Source organism: Centrocercus urophasianus, unplaced genomic scaffold (genome assembly GCF_019232065.1).
Source record: "Centrocercus urophasianus isolate 14NV4802_14NV808 unplaced genomic scaffold, USGS_Curo_1.0 seq_29, whole genome shotgun sequence".
NCBI classification, from domain to species: domain Eukaryota; kingdom Metazoa; phylum Chordata; class Aves; order Galliformes; family Phasianidae; genus Centrocercus; species Centrocercus urophasianus.
Window position 1 is genome coordinate 10,760,602 of NW_024884855.1, and position 16,562 is coordinate 10,777,163.

General features: G+C 50.4%; 1 long non-coding RNA gene across 2 annotated transcripts; it reads left to right on the plus strand.

Annotated features, from left to right (window-relative positions):
- LOC122165180 lies at positions 1–16,192 on the plus strand. 2 transcript variants are annotated; one of them, XR_006170420.1, is made up of 4 exons: positions 1–1,992; positions 3,138–3,268; positions 3,600–3,833; positions 8,116–16,192. It is a non-coding gene; the product is annotated as an uncharacterized LOC122165180 (long non-coding RNA). The 2 variants fall into 2 exon arrangements; XR_006170419.1 differs by having other exon boundaries at positions 3,138–3,833.
- Positions 16,193–16,562: the final 370 nt, after the last annotated feature.

The following is a 16,562-nucleotide window of genomic DNA, read 5'->3' on the forward strand; positions in this document are numbered from 1 at the left end:
GACTGCCCGACCTCTTGAGTCATTTGTGCTGTAGAAGACCTTGGTTCAAACCCTTCTTTCTGCATCTCTATCAGCCGTCTCTCAGGAAAAACAGCTAAACCCCCAGGGTGGAAATTAGCCTGGAATATGTCAGGGTTGAAGAAAATCTGACATGTCTCGCTCTGACGCTACTCCATTTTTCATTCAACGTTTAAAGATGAGTTGGAGCAGGGGCTGGCTTCGGATGCATTCAGATGGGCTGTGCAAAATGGAAGGGCTTCAGTAGAGCAAGCCAGCATATCCCATGCCCACCCTGCCCCAAACGGTGCCCACTGGCTGATGAAGGTGAGCCTCCATCTGGGAAGCTGCTATTCAGCTAACTCAAGAGGGGAGGAGGAGAAATGGGATGGAAGCGTGTCCTGGGGGTGCCCAGGAAAAGTTAGGATGGCTGCTGATCATTGGAAGGAGCTGGACTGTGATCCCCACACTTGCCCAAGTCCTTCCATGACTCCAGCTCTGCACATCACTGTTGCTCGCTTCCCCCAACACTACAATGGAAATAATATTATTCCCTCCTTAGAAGGCTTTGAGATGCTCAGTTACTATGGTGATGGGGCCATAAAAGTACCAAAGATAGCAAGAACAATAATAATATCAGACATGGTAAGAGCCAAATAATTGCATTTAGGGCACGCACACAACACAGAAGAGAGCCACCTCCACGCACCACAGCGCTCGGGCTCCGAAGACAACTTGTTACACCAGCAGGCTCACGGCCTATTTAAGAGCTAATTTCCAATCCCTGCACTGTCCACCGAAGGGCGAGGAGCAGTGCAGCTCTGTGCCCACTCCCTCTGCAGCAGCCTCAAAGCAGGGAGCAGTGGGATGAGGGCCCTTTGCCAGGACCAACACCAGCACACCAGCACTGTCACACCACGTCCCCGCAGATGCGCGGCCGCCACTTTGTTTGACCAGCTGAGCGTTTCCCCCCAGCACGATGCTGCTGGCCCTTTGGCTCCTTTTTCTCTGCTGCTTTGTCTCTTGCCTCGTTTTTTGTTTTTTTTTCTTTTCTTATTTTTTCTTTTGAAATATATGGGGTTTTAATTGGGGAAAAAAAAAACCACGTAGCATCTGTGGCTGCTTAATAACACCTGTGCGTGGCGAGGCAGCTTTTCAGCAGCTATTGTCACAGCGTTCTCATCTGTGCAGTGCTGAGCTGCTGCTGCGTGGCCCCCATGGAACTGCTCAAGCAGGAGCCATCCTCGGAGGGCACGTAATTAACAGGTGGTGCAAAACAATATGCTGTTAAAAAAATATGAGCGACAAGCCTTCTTACTAGGGAGATGCTTAGGGATGCGCAGGCAATGCCTTTGCCGTGCCTCTATGGGAGTGGTGCCTGCAGGCATCTGAGGGGCAGTGCATTTTGGCTTCTGTGTCAGCTCTGCATCTCAATCCTTGGTGGGCACCCACCTCCTTTAGACCTGGGAAGCTCAGGTGGGGCCCAAATCCATCTCCCCATTGGGTGAAGGAATGAAGTCCTGTTCCCAGATGGTGGAGCGGTTTGGCCAAGGAATAGAAGAGCAGCACAGCAAACATCTCCGTGTGATGCAGCTCTGCAGAGCCCCGTGTAACCCGGGGTATTTATGCAGAACCCTCCGGGCACTTCCCTTCAGCTCAGCCAATTTGTTCAGGCTTCGAATTTCCCTCATCTCTCAGAGTACATTAAAAAAATCAATGTAATTACACAGCAAACATTAATTATGATCAAAAATGCAGCTGAGAGGGATTGATCTGGAGGAGATCGCAAGGCTGTATCTAGCCACAGAACTGCCAAAAAAATCAGCTCAACGAGGCTGAGGCCACGGGGATGTGTGGCCTGTCTGAACAGCAAGGAGTCCTTGGAGACACCTGGATTGTGGTTTCTGCCTCTGATTTCTCTTATGGCAGGCACAGGGACGGGTGAGCTCCATGGGGACGGAGCAGCTTCCTGGTCACCACAGCCACATCAGTGAGGTGAGTGGTGCAGAGCCCTCTCAGATGTTACTATAAAGAATATGGACAACTCTGCCTGGCAATTTGCTCAACAGTAAAGCCATCTTCATCTCTAACTTCTTCCCTTAGACCCCAGTCAGCTCTTGGAGCCCTCCAGGGATGAGGGTCCCTGCACCCTGCGCTGTCTGTTGGCCATCCTGATTCTTAGGAAGCTTTCCCTGAGCATCTCACTCAACTTGGCTGCACTTCAAGCCCATTACAGCTTGTCCAACCAGCCACCAATTGATCACCATCATCTTTACAACTGCCCTTTCCATTCTGGATGAATGTTACACACTGTCTTGCTCTCAGTCTCTGTCCTGGAGCACAAACCAGTCCATCTTCCTGGAGCATGTTTTTCCAAACACTCTGAACTCTCTCAATTTGTCTGAATTTCTCTGAAAGTTGTGATGGCCAAACCTGGAGATATGTATCTCCTGCTGTTGCCTTACCAGCACTGAATAGAGCCAAATAAATTACCTCGCTGTCTTCCGTCTGAAACTATTAATACATCTCCAGGCAAGATGTGCCTTTTCTTTCCTTTCCTAAAGCATCAGGTTATTGTCTGCTGCTCAGTTTGAGGGCTACTCTGCTGCCTGAACCTTGGCTGCTCTCCTGCTGGCATACCAGTTCTTCCCCATCTTACATCTGCGATTTTGATATCACCTTCCTAAGTGAAGCACTTTGCGCTTGACTTTATTGAATTTCAGTGTATTGATTTCAAGCCATTTCTTCAATTTATCAAAATCATTTTGCTCTGAGGAATCTTGCAGCAGCTTGTCTTGCATCTGCTCTGTTGTCAAAAGGTCTTTAGTCCTCAAGGCTATCAAGCCAGGACTGCATAGTAGTCCTTAAAATAGCCAGAAAGTACCATTTGAGAGGCATGGGGACAACAGAAGATAGAGGTTTTAGGCTGGTTTGCACAGAAATGGCCACACAGGGTGCAGAAACAGCAGGAGGAGATGGGGTGAAGCACTGCGAGCGCTGTGGGAAAACTACTGGGTCCTGGGGTGAGAGCAGGGCTTCGAGATGCTGGGACCCTGCTGCTGGCCTGGGGACAGCCCTGGATGGATTGGGGATGGTGGAGGGTTGAGCCCTGGGGTTTAATGGTTCCTCTTTCTTTTCAGGCCTGTGTGTGATGAGCTGCCCCGTTGCCTCCTTGGGACTTGCGTGGGGAAACATCCTGCAGCACCAGATGTTAATGGCACTGCATGGGGACAGCAAAACCTGGACTAAGAGACTGGAGTCCATCAGCCAAGTGAGAGGTTTTTGTTATTGCTCCATTCTTTAAGGCAGAGGAAGGCACCTGGAAGCAGATGCTCGTCCTTTGGAGGAGGGAGCAGCTCTTGGCCCTTCTGCTTGGGCACACTGCAGGACCCCGAGGTTTTGGGGAGGCACCCACACCCAGCACCCACACTGCGTTCTTCCCTCTGCTTCTCCCACCTTCCCCTGCAGCCTCCTCCTGCCCCACACGGCAGGCTGCTGCTCAGACAACCATTACCCAGGTAGCAGGAGGAATTTCCTAGAAAACGGTACAGAAAAGCACCTCCTGCAGAGCTGCCTCCTAATAAGTCCCTGTTCTTCCACAGGCGGAAGGCGAAGCGGCCGAGCTTCAGCTGCACACACAGCAGGAGGGAGGGGGAGCGCGCCGGGAGCGAGATGCAAACAGACCCAGGGAGGGGGAAAGCAGAGGCGTCATGGAAGGGCTGGAAGAGAAAATGGTTTCCTTGGGAAGAGGCTGGCAAGTCTCAGCTGGAAAGGGACAGCAAGGGAGAGATGAGAGAGCTGCTCTGGGTTGGAGAGAGAAGAGGAGCACGGTTTGGGTAAAGCTGAGCTCACCCTGGCCCTTGACATGGTAATGATGCAGACACAGACGTGTGATAAGCCCTGCTCTGCACACACTTTAAAATCTAAGTAGCTTATGAATAAGTAATAATCCCTATTCCCAGTGCCATAATCTATATTTAATTAAGAAAATAACTAAATGGCGGGAGTAAAAGGGGCTGTGTGGGGAAATGGAGACAGAAGCACTGTGAGATAAGCTCTGGTGGGAACGGGGACAAAAGGCAAACTCAGCATGGTCGTGGTGGCACGGTGGGGCTGCTGGGCTAGGCACAGGGTGACCTGCAGGAGGAGGTCTGCCCCAGCGACTGCCAGGGTCAGCACTGAGCTGAATGCTGAGCAGCTGCACTGTTGGTCTGCTGTGTGACTTCGTGTTCCCTCCTGCTCGATTCTGGTGCTGATGGTGGGCTGCATGGAAAGTGATGCTCCAACGTGCACAAGCACTGTTTGACAGTACCCAAATCACAGCCTTTGATACTGTTACAACATGCTGCTTGGTGCCTGTGATAAAGCATTCTTGGCAGGATGCTCCAAATGTCTTGCACTGACACAGAAAAGCGAACCCTGCCAGAATAACCCGTGCTGAAATGGGAAGAGAGCATTCTAGGTGATGCCAAGGGCAGCTCTGATCAACCTCCACTTTGGACAGGAGCAGAGAGTGGTTCCAAAGGTACCTCCATCCAGGGACTCTACAGGACCCTTTCACCACCAACAAAAGCTCTTTGTAGCTAAAGCCCCACACCTTTCCCACCCAGCATGTTGCACCAAGGCTGCAAAGTGTGGCTGCAGCCCTGCTCACTTAGCTGTGCTTCTTATTTCCCTAGTGGGGATCTGCAGTCACCTCCGCTCCTTTGGTTGTCAGTAGTGAAACTGAGAGCACACCTTAAGGGCTCGGTCAAAGAAAAGAAAAAAAAAAAACAATCTCAATCCATTATAAATAGGCCATCTGGTTTTTAAATTGAAAAACAACAATAATCACTGCTGAGAGCCCGCTGAACAAAAGCAGCCTTATTGCCACTGGGACAGATTCATTCTCACCAACAGAAACAGACATATTTTTCAAGCTGCTCTTGAGCTCCTGAAGTTGCTAACGTCCCACTGCATCATGGTGACTGCAATCAGGTTTTAGCTGCACTCTTCTCCTCTAAGTGCTGTTTTGGGGCAGTGTGGTGGGGAGTCTGGAGAAAGCAGTTCTTAGCTGGGTGGTGGGGAGCAGGGGTGGGATGGGCTGTGTTGCAGTGGGCGTAGCAGCCAGGCAAGCTTAGCTTTCTGCTACTGTTAAGAGAAGGAGAAAAGCATAAGTTCCAGAGAGGAGGTCTGTCGAGGGTGCTGAGCAGGAGCAGCCATGGAAGGAGCCACATACCACAATCTGGAAATCTTTGCTTCCTCTCTTCCCAGCGCAGTGAGCTCACTGGGAGCTCAGTGCTGGCCCAAACCCAGCCTGCCCAGAACAGTGCCCAGAGCCAGGCATGCAGCCAAGCAGGTGGGGAACAGGAGTGCTGGAGCTCGCATTGTTTTATCTGGGTTTGGGTCCTTGAATCAGAAGGCTGGACACCATTAGCCGTTGCTGATCCAGAGCCAGGATCTGAACGCATGCGGCAGTGGCTCACATCGCTGGATCCCTGCCTGGGTGCTGCTTCAGGCACGGCTGCCAGCAGGCTCGTGCCATTGGCCTGCCCATATCACAGTCAGAACAAGTGATGTGGGACTGATGGGATGCCACCGTCCTGGGCACACCATGGCACAGGAGGTGCGGCTGAGAGGGTCTTCTCTGTGCCAGAGTCTGAATGTTGCCTTTGGGCAGGAAGTGAGGACCTGTAACATTGACCTAGCAAATGATGCTGGCTGCTCCGTGCTGGAAGATGTCGTTCTGAGCACAGCACATGGGTTCAAATGTTATGGAGAGATAAGAAAGGTGCAGACTTGGAGGTGGAAGAGAAAGGAAAGGAACAAAAACAATTTAATAATGAATATATTATGTAGACATGTCATGCCTCTTGCCTGCTGGCATGGATTAATATCCATAAATCAAAGAGGAAGGGACTGTTTTAAATGCTGGAGATGGAGGCTGGTCCTCAGAAAATTGCTAGAGGGGCATTAATAAGGAGAGACATCTGGGAACGGCTCCAGGTGCATTGGCTGCATGCAGGGGAAATTCTGCAGAACCAGTGTCAGCTGGAATGTATTCGTGTGCTGTGGGGACCCTGGGCCCCCATGTGCAGGCTGGAGGAGCCACGACTGAGGCAGGACTTTCTATCTGCCTCATCTGTGCTGGTCATGCAGTCACCATTTCCCATCCCCCACAGTGACTGGGCCCCCAAGGATGGGAGCTGCACCTCTCCCAGTGAGCCCCAGGTAAGGGCAGTCCCTGAGCACTGCCCCATAGGGCTGCGCTGAGATGGCATTGTGCAACCTCCCCCATCCCTGGGCAGGATTTGTGCTGGCTGGGGGCTCTTCTCCTCACCACATCACTTGCTAAAGCAGGGATAGAGCACTGGGATTGCACTAATCTCATTTGGTGTGCGTTTTCACAACCCTGATCTGCAGCCGAAGGGAAGGGGCTGGGAGAATTTTGCATTGCAGGGGAACCACCAGGGAGGAGCAGCTCCAGGAGAGAGCATCCACTGTCACACACATATGCAAAGAGAGGTGAGAAACCTGGCTGGTAGCAAGGGATGCTACAAAGCATCGTGTTCGTGGTATGAACAGATTATAGGGGAAAGGAAGAAGGCAGGAAGGCTGTAGGTGGAAAATGCTGAGCAAATGGCCCACACTGCAGCACCACTGCTGATTTTTGTGGGGTCTCTATATGAGCTGCAATAAGAGGAAAAGAAGGATGAAGAAGGCTAAGCATTTGGAAATAGCTCGATGAGCAGCCCCAGGTCCAAACAGTGGAGTGAGAGAGCGGATGTGGGATGGGAACCTCAAGCAAGGGATCCCTTGGGCTGCTGCATGCAAACCCACGTGTGACAAGGGCACAAGCAGGCTCAGCACGCAGAGTGGGGAATTGCTGTCTGACTGCATCTCTCCCTGATTTCATTGTGTTTTGTTTAATTGAATTGCACACACACATGCACACAAAGCCCCTGTGCATTGTGTGAACTCTGCAAGGAAATGAGCAGCATGTTGAGGAGGTGGGAGCGAAGCAGGTAGGTGGAAAGGGGCAGAAGGAGAGACCTGAAGGGGGACAGTGGGTGGGCTGGGGTGGGGGGCACAGCTCAGACCTCGGGGCCCTTCTGTCAGCTCCCTCTACAGCCTGGGCTGCTCTCTGGACACGAGACCCTGACCCAGGAGGAGGCAGCACTGCCTCACTTCCCATTGCTGCATATCTGCAGTGTTAGATGCGTGTCCAGCCTGGGCAACAAGCAAAGCCAAGGACAGTGCTGCTCTGTGATGCTCTACAGTGCCAGAGAAGTGTGAGGTTAAAGGACGTGAGCATCCTGCCCAGGCTTGCTGTGACAGGCCTCGCATGTGCTTTGTCACATCCAGCTATGAAAACACTCTTGGAACCAAGACATTGATTCAAAGGAGCAGCAGCATTGCAAATACATCTGCCTGTGCGAAGGAGAACTTCAAAAGGGCTGACAGTCACTGAGCCCAGCAGTAACCTTTGGCTAATTAGCTGTCTTGATTTCCTTGCAGTTTATTTTTACACTTCTCGTGCTCTGAAATGCATTTACTGTAATGTCAGAAAGGTCATGGTAAATAAAAAGCTCCCTAGCAATAACTATATCCTCCCCACTGGGCTTTGGCGACTGATAACTTGTGGGACAGGCAGGTTGGCAGTGCTTTGCTGAGGGTTTTGTCTTGCACAGGGCTGTGCTGGGGGCAACAGAGGTTCCTGGGGCAAAGCAGGTATTTCTGAGCAGTGTGATGGACAGAGGGCACATGTAAAAGTGCTCTCCTGAGGTGAAGACTCAGGTGACCAGAATGGGGAAGTGAGGTCAGGAGAGCAGCGAGTAGATAGGTGGGAGCAATGCTGATGCTTGTAGAGAGGAGCAGGTGGGACCCCTGTACCCCTGGAAGGAAAAATCCTGTACCAGCCATTGTGCTGCTTCTCCACCCCCACCTGCAGCTCTTCTAGGCACAGACACAGCCCTTTGCTCTACTCGTGGTGCCACGTCCCCAGCAGGACCTGACCTCCTTGCCTGGCCTAGCAAAGCCTGCCTGCCCCAGAGAAGCCAACAGGATGGATAGCTTCCATTTGGCCAAGGTCTTGGGGTTAAACTGGGGGGGTGACCACAACCCTGCTTCTCTCCACAGGAACATGCAGCCCATGCTGATTGCATGTGGGCATCCTCCTGCAGGCTCCAGCTCAACACTGGGCAGAGCCTCATCACTAGAAAGACAAAGGGTGAGAAAACAACTTCGTTATCTCTGTGCTGTGACCTCCAGTGCAAGCCACTCAGCGTGCGGCTCCCCTGCATTGTGCACAAAGATCAGTGGAAGGAAGCATGGAGCTGAGAAGACACCGTTGCGTTAACGAGCAGAAATAAAGCCACTTGTAGAGGATGCTGCTTCCACAAGGTGGGATTTCACCCCATATATCCTCATGCATGGGCTGTGTCAGTACCGAGTCCGCAACATCATGCCATGCAAAACAAAGAGGGAATAACAGCTGGGAACTGGACCTGCACCACGGGATGTGCTACTGGGAAGCATCCCATGGTGAGGACTGCCCCATCCCACCTCGCTCCGAGAGCAAGGGCAAGGAGTAAGACATCAGTGGGATCATTAATTTCATTGTGGGTTTACAAGCAGTGAAATCTGCTCCTTCCTCTCTGCAGAGTCAGCAGCTCCCCCCACCATGTATTACATTTTAGTCTGTAAGTGCAAAGTGATTTCCGTTGAGGGTAGGGACGCTGAAGCACAGAGAAAAAGGAGAATAATATCTTATCTTCCTTTAATCCCCTCCATCCCAAAGGGTCGCAGAGCCGTTAGCTTCCCTTTCCGTATGTACGCACAGTTAATTAGCATTGCTAGAGAACTGCAGGTATTCTCAGACTTAGTGGAGGGAATATCTTGTAATAGGACGGTAAGCAAATTGTTTCTGCTGCTTCTATTACAGCCGGCTTTGATTATCCGGGGTAATGGGATAACAGGGACAAAGCAAAAACATGGATAACATGAAACCTATGCAAATGAAGCTGGGAAAAAAAGTGCTGCTGAGAGTAATGGAGGAAAGAAAGGTCAGCAATGCTGATGAAGGAGCGTGGAGATCCCTGTGCTAGCACTGCCATGAGCTCACAAGCCCATGCATAATGGTACCTGGGTTCACAGAATCACAGAATGGCCAGGGTTGGAAGGGACCTCAAGGATCATGAATCTCCAACCCCCCCTGCCACGTGCAGGGCCACCAAGCTCCCCATTCAATACTAGACAGGCTGCCCAGGGTTGGGAGCTTCTACCCCAGGCATGGAGCTGCTCAAGAGAAGCTGTGGGATGAGAGTGGCCTTGCAGATCCATAGGTCCTGGCCCTATAGAGGGAGCAGAGATCTTCCCTGGATGGTACAACCAAGTTACAGCAGAGGGAGGGGAGCTGCATTAAAGCCAAGCACTTCAAAGCCTCCACATGAGGGATATGTCATTAAAATACATAAGATTTGGGCACCCAACCCTCCTCCTCCTTACACAAGCAGGAAGAAGCCCAATTTAAAGGTCAGCATCTTAAAATCTTTCGCTGTGTATATACCAGGATAACTCAGCTCCAAACAGAAACCCCACACCCGCTTGATGAGCCACTCTTTGTAGGAGCATGGCAGGAGCACCGAGAGCCCAATCAGTGCAAGGGTAGGGGCTGTGATAAAGCAGGAGGAGAGATAACAGAGGAGCTCCAAGAAGATCCAGCCCCAACCACATCTGCTTGGGCAAAGGACCGGCCCAGCAGTCCTTGATTTGCTCTGTAGGCCCCCATCCCTAAAGGGGAATTTCAAATCCACAACAGCAACGTCATGGAGGCAGCTCTGAGAAATCTCTGGTGGTGGGTGGATGGAAAGGGCACCCGTGGAGATGAGCCAGAAAGAAGAGAGGGAGGAATCTTGGAGGAAGACTAACCTTCTTAATAGGTTTTATTGATTTAACCCAAAGAGAGAACAGTAGGGGGAAACTTATGCCATTTAAATGCAAACCAGCAATAAAAATAATCATTAGAGTCATAATCTCAATCTGTTAGCATTTTATGTAGAAATGAGCTTAATGGGAAATGTTTTCCATGTAAACTATTTGCATTCACTTAGTACGAATAAGCCTCTTAAATATAATTCAGTCATTACCACTGAGTTTTATTAAGAGGTTGGTTTGGGTCCTAATTGCTTTAAAGTGTCTGTCTTGGGAAAGCCGCTGGCCTGCCCCAGCCAGGATTTAATGTTCATATCCCCATGGATATTCTTGTTTCCACACTGAGAATACATGTGGATTTTGATGGCGTTCAGAAAACGTCACTCTTCACCCAAACTGCACTGAGATTTTGGGACTGACCAAGGAGGGGCCGCATTTCTCAGTCAGATACTGGGGTCTTTGCAGAGGAAAAGTAACTTCAGAGCACGTTTCCAGGCCCTTCATTTCCTACAAACAGCGAGAAGCATCTGACAATCTTTCTTAGCAGCTTTCTCCCTCGTAAAATAAGAGGAAAACATAGGCCATAGGGAGGGGGAATCAGAGGCACCCAGCAGCTCCAAAGAGGCTTTTTCTGGCCACTGCCCTGTCCCCAGGATCAGTCTCCATGGGGCATGGCTCTGTGCATGTGCAGATGCTCCGGGGATGTCACCAGCCCTGTGCCACCCACGCCACGCGCACCTCACAGCCACAAAGAGAGAAATAAATACCCTCTTCTGCCTGGGGACACCTTTTAATCTTCTTGCTAGATTTCCATGCCCCAGTCTGGAGGCTCAGTGGGGCCAGCCATGATCTCATTTTGCATCCCACCCACGGGGCTCTGCACAGCTGAGCCTGCTGCTTGTGCCACGTGCCGGTAGGGGCTGGGGTTGCTGCTTCCTGGCGTCCCAACCCTCCACAACAGCCCAAATCCTATCCCACTAGGAAAAGCATCCTATGGAGGGAACAGTAGTGATGCAGTCAAGGTGCTGGACCTTGCTGGTGGCAGGACACACAGACACCACAAGCAGTGGCTTTCCAGGATGCCATGGCAGATGCTGCCAGGCTCAAAGGGTGGCTGGTGCTGCCTGGCACAGCACTCCATTGGGCCAGGTGACGCTGCCCACCTGGTGCATTTGGGGTTTCAGATCTCTTCCAGACGAGCCCCCAGATTTTGTAAAATCTGGGTAACTTCAGGATGCGTGTGAGGTTACCCTCACCAGGCTCTGCTAAGAGTAATCAGAGCTTCAGGCCATAAGCCGATTCCTTGTGCATCTCAGGAAGGAATTAGCCCTGTCTCCCCCGTCCCACACCACCATGCAGCATTTGCACAGCTCAAAGGACTTGAGTCCCAATGCAGATTTTGTCCCAGGGTAACAAGGGCCCTATGAGAGGCAGGGGAACTCTATGTCAGCCACCACCTCCCCCCTCCCAGAGGCTCCTGCCTCGTTTCTCCCCCAGTTCTGCTTCTGCTGGCAGCAGGAATTCCTCTACGTTTGCTGAGCAACGTGTTGCAGTCTGCAATAGCTCACCCTGGCTGGAAGCTCATCCTTGTGTGTAAATACTGTGTGCAACTGTGTCTTCATTTCATGTTATGGAAGTGCATCCAAAGCAGCTAAGCAGACTTTCTCTGCAGTGTGGATGGTGTAAATGATCCAAATTTAACATGTGGTTACATGGTCTGAAGATTTCATTGAGCTTTCAGGTCGGATGGCACTGTAACTGCAGTCCGGCCTCCTGGCTGCTGGGTTTTGCCCCGGGGTTTAAAGCGAGTTGGGCTCTTAAGCTCCAACCTTCTGATGCACAATGAGTCCAGTTTGTAAGCAGGAGCAGTGGCTGCTGCAGGCAGGTGGTTCACAACCTACCCGAAAACCAAAGACCAGAACCTTGCCCAGCAGTTCTGAAGGGCAGCAGGTTCTGGCTGACAGCACATCCACAGACTGGGTTATTTTGCTATAGCGTGTTTGACTTGTGAAGTGAAGGTAATGAATGGTTCTGAGGTCAAAGCCGTTATTCAAAAGCAATATTGTTATCACTGCTTCCATCTGTAAGCCTTGCTATTCCTTGCTATTCAGAAGCCAGCGCTGTCACAGAACAGCAAGACAGGTGATTGCCTGGGGTCTGCCAGGTGGGTCACTGAGACAGACTGGGACTAAGGGACTGCTGAGGAGAGATGTGGCACCAGCAGCCCAGGAGCCATCCCACATCCCTGCCCCAGTACTGGGTGGCACTGGCACGGGGATGAGGGGCTGGGAAGGAGCTGCATGTCCCCGTGCCCAATGTCTTGTGCCACGTGGCAGATTCCCAAGCAGCTGGGAGAGGACGATGATTTCTATTGCCAGTTTTCTAATTTATCTAATGAGCAAGAAAATAAATCAAGCTGACAGTCACCCAGGTGGTTCTGAGCTTCTGCTGGCTCCTCATGGTCCCCTTGTTCCTCCAGCCCATTTGATAGCAGGGTTATAACCTGAGGACGTGGCAATAATTCCTGCTATAATCTTTTCTTTCCTAACGTCACTTAGCAGATGGAGTCATTTAGAGGTGCTCATGTTTATATGAACGGCTTGCCCTGAAAGGGACGGAGCCGGGGATGCTGGCAAGATGTTTGGGATCGTTAGCCTAGAAAATGCTTAGCAGGGGAAGCAGTTGGCAGGCAGATTTCACGGACATGGCGCCGGTATCTTCTGCCAGCAAAATTACAAGGCTGAAATCCTTGAGCTGGATGGGGCCAAACTGTTCACAGCAAACAATTTAATTGATGAATGAAGTGGATTGCCCAGGAGATGGTTTTCAGTCATCTGCTCATTGCACGAAGCCACTTGGAGGAAGAGCCATGCCATCGGGTGTCACCAGCTGCCCATGTAGGCATGGGCTGGCTGGGGGTCCCCAACCCCACACTCTCCTGGACCTCTGTGCCTCAAATGAGCAGCCCAGTGCCATGAGCACAGCCACCTCCAAGCTCGTCTGCTTCATCTCACCAAATGCATTATGCTTGCCTACAGATCCTGCTGCTATCAGGTCACTGCAGCTAGAGCCATGATGCTACCACGCTGAAGATGTCAGTGCTGGTTTGAGTGGGCCCCTACACAACATGAAAAAGAACAAAGCCAAACTAAACAGCAACACTGCCTTGTCAGCCTCTGCAAGAAGTGAGGTGGCAGCCTCAGAGGATTCTCCTCTCCAGCCCTCTGACCCTCTGCACAATACCACACAGCTGCCAGCATAGGCTTCTTTCATCTGGTCGACTAGAGTAAACGACCTCTCCATCTCCTCAAAAGTGAATAGCCATGAAAATGCACATTGAGATGAAAGTTTACAACCCTTGAAAATGTTCTCTTGCTTGTGAAAGGGCTTCTGAGAAAGAAACAAAAGGGACAATGAGTGCCAAGGAAGGGGGAGATACTGCTCATGCTGCTGGGCAGCATTTGACCCGTCCCATGCAGAGGTTGGGCAGAAGAAGGAGACAAGGGGTTGAGACCAGCAGCTGCAGTCACTGCCCTGCAGGAGCAGCATCTCAGTGTCCACAGAGCCCAATCCCAAATTATTCAGCTCAAGTGTTCTCAAACTCTTATTCTGCTGCTTTCTGGCAGGCATGGTGCTTTCTCTGCAAGTCCCATTTTACATCTTTGGTAATTCAGTGCAGGTGTAACACTCAATTGTGAAGACCCAGCAGGAGCCTGTGATGCAGGCATCTTCAAGACATAGGGCTTATCAGTTCAAATAACACAACTGTCTTTTATCTTTTGTGTCCCAAGCTGTTCTGGCACTCATATTTGTAATTTGTTGCCTGGCTCTGGGTCTGGCTCCAGCAGGACACTCACTGCTGTCCATCTGCCTGCATTGCTGGCATTTCTGTGTCCACCCAAGGGACCTGAGTGCCTATGCTCTGCTTATCTTTGCATCCTCATTGGCCAACAGTCACTTTGAAAGCAAGCCTTGGGAGCTGTAGACTTGCAGGTGCTTTCAAACAATGCGCCCCAAACCCAAGCTGCTCATCAGTCCCTACCTCCCAGCAACGACTGCTCCCTCTCCATCCCATATGGCCTCCAGCAGTGCCCAAACACCCAGCACTACCATTCCACCCATGGACCAGCACGCCTTTCACCAGCACTGCATTCTCTTCAAAAGAGGATAAACGAGGTAAAAGAAGAAAAGGTGAAAACATGATAATAGCTGTGGGAAAAGGGCCACTGCTATAGATTCGACAATGCTGGAAATGGAGGCTCTGAGAAAAGTTTTTCTCCTGAAATTATTCTTTTCAACCTCAACAGCTCACCGAAGAAAAGTTTAAGCACACTTTTTAACACCTTTTGTACTCAAATTCCAAATTCACTTGTCTACCCGAGCAATAACAGGAATAATCTTTTTTATCCAGCTGCACATTCTGCTGTCAAAATTTGTTTCCATTAAACTGTTCCCTTTTGTCCTCTTAAAAAGCATATTTTAAATAATAACAGGGGAAAAAAAAATAAATTATACACTATCCAAAAACTCAACCCTGTCGACTGTGCACTTTTATACAAAAGTTATCTCCTTCTCTCGATGAACTGATGAAAACCCTTTTCATAATGCTGAGGTGGAGATGAGAAAGAGGAAGAATACTTCTCAGTGCGCCCAGCACAGCCACTCATTTCAACAGGAAGCACATGGCAAACTCCGGGCTTAGAAAACTAAATTACAGCACCAAGGTGAACCCGACGTTCTTTTTTTTTTTTTTTTCTGCTTTGTAAAAAACCATTCTGTGGAAGTTGGAATGGAGGAACACATTGAGCTTCTCATTCAGGGGAAAAAAAACGCGTTTTTTCTATATCCCTTAAATCTTAACAGGAGAATGTGAATTCAAGCTAATATATATATAAAAACCATAATAAACTTGCACTGCTTGCACACCCTCAGCAGTGTAGCAGCTGCAGCTCACTCGTAGTTCCTCCAGGAAGGTCCATGCTCAGCACCCAGCTCACCATCCCTCTTCCCCATGCCCAGCTGTCTCACATCAGTCTCCTTCTCTCACTCTGGACATGCAAGTATGAAGGTTGCTCCCTACCTTTGTGCCTGTGTGTTGCTGCTGGCTCCTGCTGAAGTCATGAAGGTCTGCTAGTTGGTGTCTGTAGGGGCTGCGGGGCACAGTGGGCACAGCATTGGGGGTCCTGCAGGACGGTCAGCACTGGTGTTGGAACTGCAAGGGCAGAAATGAAAACGTTAGGGGGAAATTTCATTGGGGTATAAAGTGTTGAGTAACACGAAGCTGTCCCAGGGACAGCATGGCTGCTTCAGTTGCTGCAGTGCAGGGAGCAGATGGGTATGGGAAGAGGACCATGGAAAGGTCCCAGCACTGAGAGCAGCTGCTCAACATCACAGTGCAAAGGGAATCCATCTGCTAGCAGAGGAGGGGCTGTAAGAAATGTTGGGAGGACTGAAGTTAGAGAAATGGGACAAATGGGGACAGACTGGGATGCAGAAGACAGATAGCTCTGGGCATGCACGGGGCAGATACCAGCAGGGATATCAGCACAGAACTCCTCGAGGAGTGCAGAGCCACCACCAGCACCAGCCACACTGCATGGGCAGATTTCAATAAGCTTAATCATCTTTTCACATGGGAATCAGATGTGCTTTTAATTCTTAATTGCCATTTTATTGTCCTCACTGCTCACTTCTCACCCCCTTGTTGTTCTTGGATCTGGGTGCCTGGCTGGCCAGGGCTCCCTGTCCTCATCACTGCTGTCAGCCTCCAGCTTGCTCTGATGTGAGACCACCAGCACAGCAAGAAGTGACACTGACCACAACAGGACTCATCTGCACAACACCCAGTGCCTTGTTTCATTATCATCAACACGATAACAATAAGAGCGACATTAGCAACAAGCACTTTATTATCCCTCCTGCTATCCTCATTCAGACGTGGCATTCAGAAAGACAACCCAAACTCAGTGTGAGATCCAGGGGGGCAGGGCAGTTAATTAAACATCAGAGTGATGGGCAGAGCTGGGATGAGCCAAGAGTGGCAGCAGAGCTGGACAACCCCTGCCATGCTCAGGGAGATGGATGGATCTGGGACACTGCCAGCCCTGTCCCCCAGCAGAGGCAGAGCCCTGCTACATGCACACATCTTTACACCCAGCCTTGCTCCCTGCTTGGTTGCTGTTTCATTGACTTATGCAGGTGAGAACGTTTTCTGGAGAAAGCTGCCTCCCAAGCTGTGCTACCGATTGCCATCTGATCTGGTGACATTTTATTACCTCCAAATAATGCCGAGAAAATAAAGAGCCCTGCTGAAAAAATGGCCGTGTCTTAAGCGTGGTTTTTAAGCAGCACGTGTGAACTCACAGCAAATAGGAGACTTTCTTGCTATGGGTTTCTTCTCTTTCCAAACTAGGCATTAGCCAGAGAGGCAGGTGGAGGACAGCGAACAAAGAGAGAATGGCAGCTGGAGGGTGTTGCAAAACTCCAAGAATAAATATTGCAGAAGAAAAGCAAGCCTGTGACAGATACCAGGCAATCTGTAAGTCATCTGGAGAATGGAAAACATAATGGACTAATCAATCAGGTAGACAAAGGGTGAGAAGTGTCACGGGGAGGCAATAGGTAGTTGGAGGTCAGTTATGAAATATAATCTC